Here is a 10087-nt window from a genome sequence, read left to right as displayed (position 1 = left end):
TTAAAAAATCTGTGCAGCAATAGGCATTGCTCTCAGACTTGCTTCTGCAATTGATTTTTATGGCCTTAGCTGACATGATGGGAGTAAATTTCCTGGGGAGGGTACGCTTGGATTTGGTGTTAACCAGAGAAGTGGTGGAGGTAGGCAAGGCTGGGCCACGTGACGAGAGGAGGAACCAACACCAGTTTTACAGACACAGATTTGTTGGGCTGTTTATTGCCACGACAAGGCAGTCAGCTTTGCTGATTCATGTTGCTTTTTTCTTTCATTTTTTTTCAGACCAGAGTTTTCAGTCTGGGCAATTTTGGGAGGTTCCAAATTTTTCCATCATTTCCATGTTTATCTTTGAACAGAGTAAATGATGATGTGGGTCAGGTCACAGATGAGAATTATCTAGCTCTTCTGGGTTATACATGGGTGATGTGTGGCCCACCCAGGCAGAGGGGAGCCTTGTCAAAGCAGCTTTCTGGAAGTGGAGTTCCTTACTTCATTTTACTCACTGTGATCACCAGATTCCTGATGGCAACCATTAATCAGCATCCTCCAAGTCAGATGCTTCTAGAATAACATCTCAGGGTGTTCATTAACGCTGAAGTTTGCAAAGGCAACAAAAGATGAGTAGATCACAACCGATCACTACATCACATTACATAATTACAGTTAAGAGTTTTTACTATAGAGGAAGCAAGCAGAAGCTCACATATCTAAGTACAGCTAGCAGGCAGTGGGTCCTAGAAAGCAGCTGGAAACCCTTAGTGAGTATGGCTAAGAGAACAGTTTTCTTCTCAACCAAAATCCTTTCCCTGCTCTTTCCAAGCTCTGCTGATACTTGTCTGACTGCTCCTTATTGCATCTGTGTGGAGGTGTCACTGCCTTGCGTCGAAGTCCTAACTACTATTTGCACAAAAATTTCAGCCTGTGTCTATCAATTTCCCAAAAATCACAGTTGACATAGACTGTATCAGTGATATCCCAATGCTATCCCAAGCATATTGCTCTCTATAAAATGACTTTCCGAAATGCATTTCAATAGTCCTCTTACTCTGGGACAGTTTTTTCTTTCCATCAGAGAGGGCTACACACTGGCCGGTTGCAATCTGAGGGCTCTGTGCTCTGTACAACATGTTCTGCTCTCATGGGTTTTGCTCATCCTGGAGCAATGACAATTATGATCATAGAAAGAGTAACTTCTTGAACTGAAAGTAGATTGTTCCCCATCAACACGCCTCTTGCCCTGCTTTTCACACTGTGGGGCAGTTTCATTTGAAAAATATTTACGAGGTGCTTGTTACATCTGGCTAGGTGCCAGGCAGATAAAGAGGAACAGGGCCGGCGCGGTGGCTCACACCTGTAATCCCAGCACTTTGGGAGGTCGAGACAGGTGGATCACCTGAGGTCAGGAGTTCGAGACCGGCCTGACCAACATGGAGAAACCCTGTCTCTACTAAAAAAAATACAAAATTAGCTGGGCGTGATGGTGCATACCTGTAATCCCAGCTACTCAGGAGGCTGAGACAGGAGAATCGCTTGAACCTGGGAGGCAGAGGTTGCAGTGAGCCAAGATCACACCATTGCACTCCAGCCTGGGCAACAAGAGCAAAACTCTGTCTCAAAAAAAAAAAAAAAAAAAGGAACAAGACATGGTCCCTGCCTTCAGGCGCATATGACCTAATGAGGAAATAAGAAATGTGCAATTAGCATAATATGGTGAAAGTATGTTGTTGATGCTATGTATGCACAGAGGAAGGGTCGTAGCTGGTTGTGCTGGGGAAGGAAGGGAGGTATATTAGTTCCCTATGTGCCATACAAAGAATCACAAACTTGGTAGCTTAAAGCAACACACATTTATTTTCTTACAGTCCTGCAAGTCAAGAGCCTAAATGGGTTCCATTGGCTAAAACCAAAGTGTTGGCAAGGCTGTGCATCCCTGGAGGCTTTAGGGGAGAATGCATTTCTTGCCTTTTCCAGCTTCTAGAGCTGCACTCCTTGGCTCATGACCCCTTCCTCCATCTCCAAGGCCAGCATCTGCAAATCTCCCTCTGTTCCAGCTCCACATCATCTTCTCTTCTGTGGAGTCCGAGTTCTGTCTCCCTCTCATAAGAACACTTCTTCCTGTGTCCATGAGTTCTCATTGTTCAATTCCCACCTATGAGTGAGAACATGCGGTGTTTGGTTTTTTGTCCTTGCAACAGTTTACTGAGAATGATGTTTTCCAGTTTCATCCATGTCCCTACAAAGGACATGAACTCATCATTTTTTATGGCTGCATAGTATTCCATGGTGTATATGTGCCACATTTTCTTAATCCAGTCTATCGTTGTTGGACATTTGGGTTGGTTCCAAGTCTTTGCTATTGTGAATAGTGCCGCAATAAACATACGTGTTCATGTGTCTTTATAGCAGCATGATTTATAGTCCTTTGGGTATATACCCAGTAATGGGATGACTGGGTCAAATGGTACACAGGAAGGGGAACATCACACTCTGGGGACTGTTGTGGGGTGGGGGGCGGGGGGGAGGGACAGCATTAGGAGATATACCTAATGCTAAATGACGAGTTAATGGGTGCAGCAAACCAACATGGCACATAGATACATATGTAACAAACCTGCACATTGTGCACATGTACCCTAAAACCTAAAGTATAATAATAAAAAAAAAGAAAAACAAAGGGGAGATACCCTGGCATTAAGTCAGAAGACCCAGGTTCAAAAAAAAAAAAAAAAAAAAAAAAGAACACTTCTACTTGTATTTAGTGTCCACCCAGGTAATCCAGGATCATCTCCCCATTTCAAGCACTTCACAGCTGCAAAGTCTCTTTTGCTATATATGGTAACATTCACAGATTCCAGAGATTGAGACCTGGATTTTTGGGGGACCATGAGTCAGCCTTTCCAGGAGGTAAGGTGAGGGAGACAGGCACAGCGTTTCTGACAGGAGGAAAAGCATAAGAGGACACAGTGGCATGACTCAATACAGAGCATCCAGAATCTGTGTAGCTTAGAGTTGTGGGAGCATCAGGTATGAGGCGGTGGGGAGGAGCCAGGCTGCAGAGGGTGTCATGTGCCATGCTAAATCATTTGGGTTTTATTTCATAGGTTCCAAGGAGTCTTGGAAGGTTTTTAAGCAGGGCAGTGATGTGGTCAGCTGAGTGGTTAAGAGAGATCATTGTGGGGGATCCAGGCAGGCAGATACCACTGAAAGATCATGAGAGTCAGAACCAGGATGGGGATTAAGATGAGAAATGTGTTAAATAACAAAAGAAGTTTTCCAGGTGAAATTAACAGGAAACATCACTAATTAGATGGTGGGGGTGAAGGGGAGAGAGAAATCTGGGATGATCCCAAGCTTTTTTCCTGGGTACACAGTGGCCCACTAAATGTAATAAGTACATGAGAAAAAAAAGTACGCTCAAGGAAGGAAAAACTGGCATTTTGTTTGAGTCGGTAGAATTTGAAGATAACATGTGGGCAGAATTGGCTTCATGGGTGTGTGACTTGCGCAGGCGCTCAGGGCCCCACACTTAGGAGAGGCCCCAACTTAGATAATGCTCCACTATCACCAACCTGAAAGTCTTAGTAGTTTTTGAACAAAGGGCACCATATTGTTATTGTACACTTGGTCCCACAAGTTATCGAGTCGGTTCTGCCTGTGAGTGATCTAAGAATCCAGGCAAGAGCCTCGGTCTTCAGAGGAAGTTTTCAGCAGAGGTTCCCTTAAGCAGACATGTGGACTCAGCACCTCCTGGAGACTATTAACTGTCTCCTGGGCTGCAGCAGCTCAGAGCTTTCTCAACCACTTCAGGTGCAACAGTATGTGCCATAAGAGAAAGCCGCATATCCTGAATTAAAGGGCTCTTGATCAAAATTTAATAAAAAAGGCCTTGATTTGGGCTTTTTCCCACCAGCCTCAGCTCTGATGCGAACAGAAGTTAAATATCTGAGTCTGAGGGCTGTTTATGTGAGTAACTTTGGTGAGCAGAGGAGCTAATTCTTATGGAACTTGTTAATTCCCCTAGACTGAATACTAACACCTCCCAAAATGACAGGAGAGCAGAAATTCACATTCAGAGGTGAAGAGCGCTAGATTTATCTTGGTGTGAACTGGAAAGTTCCTAGAATAAAGGGAAGAGGTACTTTTTCTGTTCCCTACTGTATTAGTCCCTTCTCACGCTGCTAATAAAGACATACCCAAGACTGGGTCATTTTTAAAGGAAAGAGGTTTAATTGACTCACAGTTCAGCATGGCTGGGGAGGTCTCAGGAAATTTACAATCATGGTGGCAGAAGGCGAAGCAAACACGTCTTTCTTCATATGGTTGCAGCAAGAAGTGTAGAGCAAAGGGGAGGAAAGCCCCTTTTCAAACCATCAGATCTCGTGAGAACTCACTATCACGAGAACAGCACGGGGCTAACTGCCCGCATGATTCAATTACCTCCCACCGGCTACCTCCCACCACAGGTGGGGATTATGGGAACTACAATTTAAGATGAGATTCAGGTGGAGACACAGCCAAACCAAATCAGCTACTCCACCCTAGGTTGCTGGCTCCTCAACCCTCCTTAATCTTAGAGCAGTTGGTGGAACTAAGTTTGCCTTTCTTTGCAAAGTCAGGCTTTCTAGCATTCTCAGAGTAAGTCCTAGAAGATGAGCACCCCTGCTTTAAAAGGCCAGTGATGGGCCTGGCACAGTGGCCCATGCCTGAAATCCCAGTGCTTTGAAAGGCTGAAGTGGGAGGATCACTTCATCCCAGGAGTGAGAGGCTGCAGTGAGCTGTGATTGGGCTGCTGCCCAAGAGACAGCTAATAGTCTAACCAGGAGATGCTGAGTCCATGTTTCTGCTTAAGGGAACACTTTCTTTGAAGACCAGGGCTCTTAGCTGCACTCCAGCCTGGCAACAGAATGAGAACCTGTCTCTAGGAGGAAAAAAAAAGAAAGAAAGAGAAAGAAAAGGGTCAATGCCTAAGTATCCAGCCCCATTTCTGCTTTACTTTGATATTAAAATATATTTCGGGGCCGGGGGCAGTGGTTCATGCCTGTAATCTCAGTACTTTGGGAGGCCGAGGTGGGCGGATCACCTAAGGTCAGGAGTTCCAGACCAGCCTGGCCAATAGGGCAAAACCCTGTCTATGCTAAAAATACAAAAATTAGCCGGGCATGGTGGTGCATGCCTGTAATCCCAGCTATTCAGGAGGCTGAAGCCAGAGAATCGCTTGAACCCGGGAGGCAGAGGTTGCAGTGAGCCAAGATCAAGCCACTGCACTCTAGCCTGGGAAACAGAGCAAGACTCCATCTCAAAATAAATAAATTAATTAATTTAATTAAATACATTTCAGACTCTTTTCCAGCTTTGAAATTATGGGCTCATGGTTTTGGTTCTGATCCAGCCTTAATTAATTTTCTGGATTTGATCTTCTGCCTTCTGCACGTGCTCCAGCCAGCCCCACCAGATGCTCCAGTTTGCAGTTTGAGTGAGATGATGCCAAGGGATGGACACATAAGGGACCCATGAGACCACAGAATGTTCTTGTGGCCACCAAGCTTCAGGTCCCACTATAGCCTTCCAGGTCCAGAAACGCTACAGAGTGAACTCAAACTCAAAATTCACAGATACATAAAACAGAAAGAGAATTTACCGAAACAGTAGAGAGAGAGAGAAGTAACAAATTATTTTCTAAACACTGGGATTCTGGCGTCATCTGACTTCTTCTGGATATCAGGATACGTAGGACACTAACTATTTTTTAGAAAGTTGCTTTGGGCTGGGCAGGGTGGCTCACACCTATTATCCCTTGGGAGGCCAAGGTGAGCAATCACTTGAGGCCAGAAGTTCGAGATCAGCCTGGCCCACATGGTGAAACTCCATCTCAACTAAAAATACAAACATTAACCAGGCATAGTGGTGTGTGCCTGTAATCCCAGCTACTCTGGAGGTTGAAGTAGGAAAATCTCTTGAACGTGGGAGGTGGAGGTTGCAGTGAGCCAAGATCGTGCCACTGCACTCTAGCCTGGGCTACAGAGCGAGACTCTGTCTAAAACAAAAAACAAACAACAACAACAACAATAAAACAGTTGCTTAGAAATCTGGGCGTGGTGGTGCATACCTATAATCCCAGCACTTTCGGAGGTGAGGCAGGAGGATTGCTTGAGCCTAGGAGCTTGAGATCAGCCTGGGCAATATAGTGAGACTTTGTCTCTACAAATAATTATTTCTAAAAAATTAGCCAGGTGTGGTGGCTCACACCTGTGGTCCCAGCTACTGTGGAGGCTGAGGTGGGAGGATCACCTTAGCCCAAGAGGCAGAGGTTGCAGTGAGCCAAGATTGTGCCACTGCACTCCAGCCTGGGTGACAGAGTGAGACCTTGAAGAAAAAAAAAGAAAAAGAAGGAAGGAAAAAAGGAAGGCAGGGAGGGAGGGACAGAGGGAGAGAGAGAGAGAGAAAGAAAAGAAAGAGAAAGAAAGAAAGAAAAGAAAGAGAAAGAAAGAAAAGAAAAGAAAGAAAGGAAGAAGGAAAGGAAGAGAGAAAAGAAAAAAAAAAAAAAAAAAAAAAGGAAGGAAGGAAAGAAAGAGAAAGAAAGAAAGAAAGAGAAAGAAAGAAAGAAAGAAAGAAAGAAAGGAAGGAAGAAAGAAAGAAAGAAAGAAAAAGGGAAAAGAAAAGAGGAAGTTGCCTAGAGCAATTGGAGACAGTATTTTCTTCAGGGATATTTTATCCAGGCATGGTGACACTAAAGATTTACTTTTAAGCCATATGAGAGTAACTAAAATATGGGCATCTGCCAGATTCAAGAACTTTCTTCCGTGAAAAATCAGCAGAACCAGTTTCCTAAACCAGTTCGTTTTCCTCTTGGACACACAGGAAGGCTACATTTCCTGGTGTTCTTGCATCTAGGTGGAGCCATGTGATCAGTGCTGGCAAATGGGATGGAAGCAAAAGCGATGCCTATCATATCTAGGCCTGGCCCCTGGACTTCCCACTCCTGCCCTTTGCACTGGCTCACTTCTCTCTTCCCTGTGCATTGATGAGACACAGAGATCCCATAGTGGAACCAGTTTTGGAAAGCCTGGCTCCTTGAATGAGTTTGTAGGACCCACCCCTCACTCCCAGTGGATAGCAATGAGAGAGGGAACTAATTCTGTTGTATTTAGTCATGCATATTTCAAGATTGTTTGTTATAGCAGTCAACTTACCCCAAATAATACAGAAAATATCAGATTAAACTCTACCAACTATTTACTTTTGGGGATCCCCTATGAAGGCTGTGCAAACAATTTCCATTCTATGAATATGCTTTTTTTTTTTTTTTTAGACAGAGTCTTACTATGTTACATAGGCTGGAGTGCAACAATGCAATCATCGTTCACTGCAGCCTTGAACTCCTGGGCTCGAGCAGTCCTCCCATCTTAGCCTCCTGAATAGCTGGGACAACAAGCATGTGCCACTATATCTGGCTTTTTTTTTTGGACAGAGGGTCCTGTTCTGTCACCCAGGCTGGTCTCAATGAATACGCTCTTCTTAAAAACAAAGTAAAATCCAATTGAATCATTTTACACTTCAGTCAATTTACCTTTTATTTCCTGTGAATACAGCTTATTCTGATGAGGCTGTGTGCTTCCTGAGACTAGCCCTCGTCACTCACTGGGCATTTCTGCTATGGAAGCATTGCAGCTCTCTGGCCTCTGGAGAGTGGGCCAGTTCTCCAGAAAACTGATCTCAACCAGTACATGTTTTGTTTTTATTTTTCAAAATTAAAAAAGTTTTCTTTGAAACAGCTTTTTAAAATGTAAGTACAATACGCTTTTTTTTGAGACGGAGTCTCGCTCTGTCACCCAGGCTGGAGTGCAGTGGCATGATCGTGGCTCACTGCAAGCTCCGCCTCCCCGGTTCACCCCATTCTCCTGCCTCAGCCTCCCGAGTAGCTGGGACTACAGGCACCCCCCACCACGCCTGGCTAATTTGTTTGTATTTTTAGTAGAGACAGGGTTTCACCGCGTTAGCCCGGATGGTCTCGATCTCCTGACCTTGTGATCTGCCTGTCTCGGCCTCCCAAAGTGCTGGGATTACCGGCGTGAGCCACCACACCCGGTCTTTTTTTTTTTTTTTTTTTTTTGAGATGGAGTCTTGCTCTGTCACCGATGCTGAGTGCTCTGCTCACTGCCACCTCCATCTCCCGGGTTCAAGCGATTCTTCTGCCTCAGCCTCCAGAGTAGCTGTGAATACAGGCACCTGCAGTGATGCCTGGCTAATTTTTGTATTTTTAATAGAGACGGAGTTTTGCCATGTTAGCCATGCTGGTCTCGAACTCCTGACCTCAAGTGATCTGCCTGCCTCAGGCTCCCAAAGTGCTGGGATTACAGGCATAAGCCACTGCACCTGGCAAAAGCTGCTTTTTTTTTTTTAAGTTATTACAAGCAACACTGCTCTGAACATTCTTATACAATCATCTTTGCATAATGGTGGAATTATCTTCTAGGGATAAGTTCCTAAAAGTGAGAATGATATGCATATATTATATTTTGATAGATATTGCCAAACTACCCTATAAAAGCATAACAATGTGTAGTATCACCAATAGTTTATGGTACTGTTCATTTTACCATATATTTGCCAACAATGAGTTTTATCCAAAGTATTTATCATGGCAAATCTGATGTGGGAAATGCTCTTCTGATTTATTTGCATTTCTTTGCTTTTCAGGGAGATTGAATATAGTCTCATATCTTATTGGCAAATTTCCTATTCATGTCTTTTGCCCACGTTTCTCGCCTGTCTTATTATTTTGTAAATGCTCTTTGTATAGAAAAGACAATCACCCATTGTCTCTCATATCTGTTGCAGATTTTTTTCTCATTTTTCCTACTTTAAAATTTTATCTGTGTTTTTTTCCATATTAAAGATGTTATGCAGACAAACACATCCATCATTTTTCTTGGACTTCTGGATATAATGTGATGCTTTCAACCTCAACTCTATGTTTTCTTTCTTTTTTTTTTTTTTTTTTTTGGCTCTGTCACCCAAGCTAGAGTGCAGTGGCTCAATTTCAGCTCACTACAACTTCTGCCTCCCAGGTTCAAGTGATTCTCGTGCCTCAGTCTCCTGAGTAGCTTGGATTACAAGTGTGCACTGCCAGGCCCAACTAATTTTTTTTTTTTTTTTTGTACTTTTAGTACAGACAGATTTTTGCTATGTTGGCCAGGCTGGTCTCAAACTCCTGACCTCAAGTGATCTGCCCACCTTGGCCTCCCAAAGTGCTGGGATTACAGGCGTGAGCCACTGTGCCTGGCCTATATTTTCACCCTGTTGGCCAGGCTGGTCTGGAATGCCTGACCTCAAGTGATCCACCTGCCTCGGCCTCCCAAAGTGCTGGGATTACAGGTGTGAGCCACCGCGCCTGGCCCAGGTGTATCTATATGATACTGAAGATGCATGAGAAGGGCTTCCTGGGCAGGGTTCAAAGTTCAAAACGAGAATTTGGATCTGTGCCTGGTCCCACGTTAGTGTTCTTATTTTGTTTTGTTGTTTGTTGTTTGTTTTTTTAAGAAGGGAAACCACTTGGACTGTGTCCTCTCCTTCTTACTCTACCGGAGGAAAGAAAGAACATAATCAACGCCTAATGGCAGGTGCAACAAAACAACTCCCAGAGCTGGCTTCATGCTCAGGAAAGAACACGGTGTGTCCTGCTCCTGGCGTCCAGCTCCACGTGATCAGAGAAATTGCCCCCGCAATGAGCTGTGGACATGAACTCTGAAAGCACAGTCCTCACACATGCGTGCTCTCAGGGAAACAGCCATGTCTGGGTTAATTATGATGTGCGGAAAGTTGGCCTTCATGGCCTCCTTTCTCTCTGTCTCTCTCTCTCTCTTTCTCTTTCTCTGTCTCTGTCTCTCTCTCTTTCTCTTTCTCTGTCTCTCTCTCCCTGTCTCTTTCTCTGTTTGTCTCTCTCTCCCTTTCTCTGTCTCTCTCTCTCCCTCTCTCTGTTTCCCTCTGTCTCTTTCTCTCTGTCTCTCTCTCCTTTTTCTCTCCTTCTCTTCATCTCTCTGTTTCTCTCTCACTGTCTCTGTCTCTGTTGATGTGTGTGTCTCTCCTCTTT

At 44.3% G+C, this 10087-nt stretch overlaps 1 non-coding gene across 1 annotated transcript; it reads right to left on the bottom strand.

Moving 5' to 3' along the window:
* Positions 1 to 9544: 9544 nt before the first annotated feature.
* Positions 9545 to 9757, bottom strand: LOC116466253 (small nucleolar RNA U3). The gene has a single exon (XR_004247473.1). It is a non-coding gene; the product is annotated as a small nucleolar RNA U3 (small nucleolar RNA).
* Between the last annotated feature and the right edge of the window lie 330 nt (positions 9758 to 10087).

This window comes from Hylobates moloch, unplaced genomic scaffold (assembly GCF_009828535.3).
Source record: "Hylobates moloch isolate HMO894 unplaced genomic scaffold, HMol_V3 SCAFFOLD_3, whole genome shotgun sequence".
Lineage (NCBI taxonomy): Eukaryota > Metazoa > Chordata > Mammalia > Primates > Hylobatidae > Hylobates > Hylobates moloch.
This window is presented reverse-complemented; position numbering and strand designations above follow the sequence as displayed.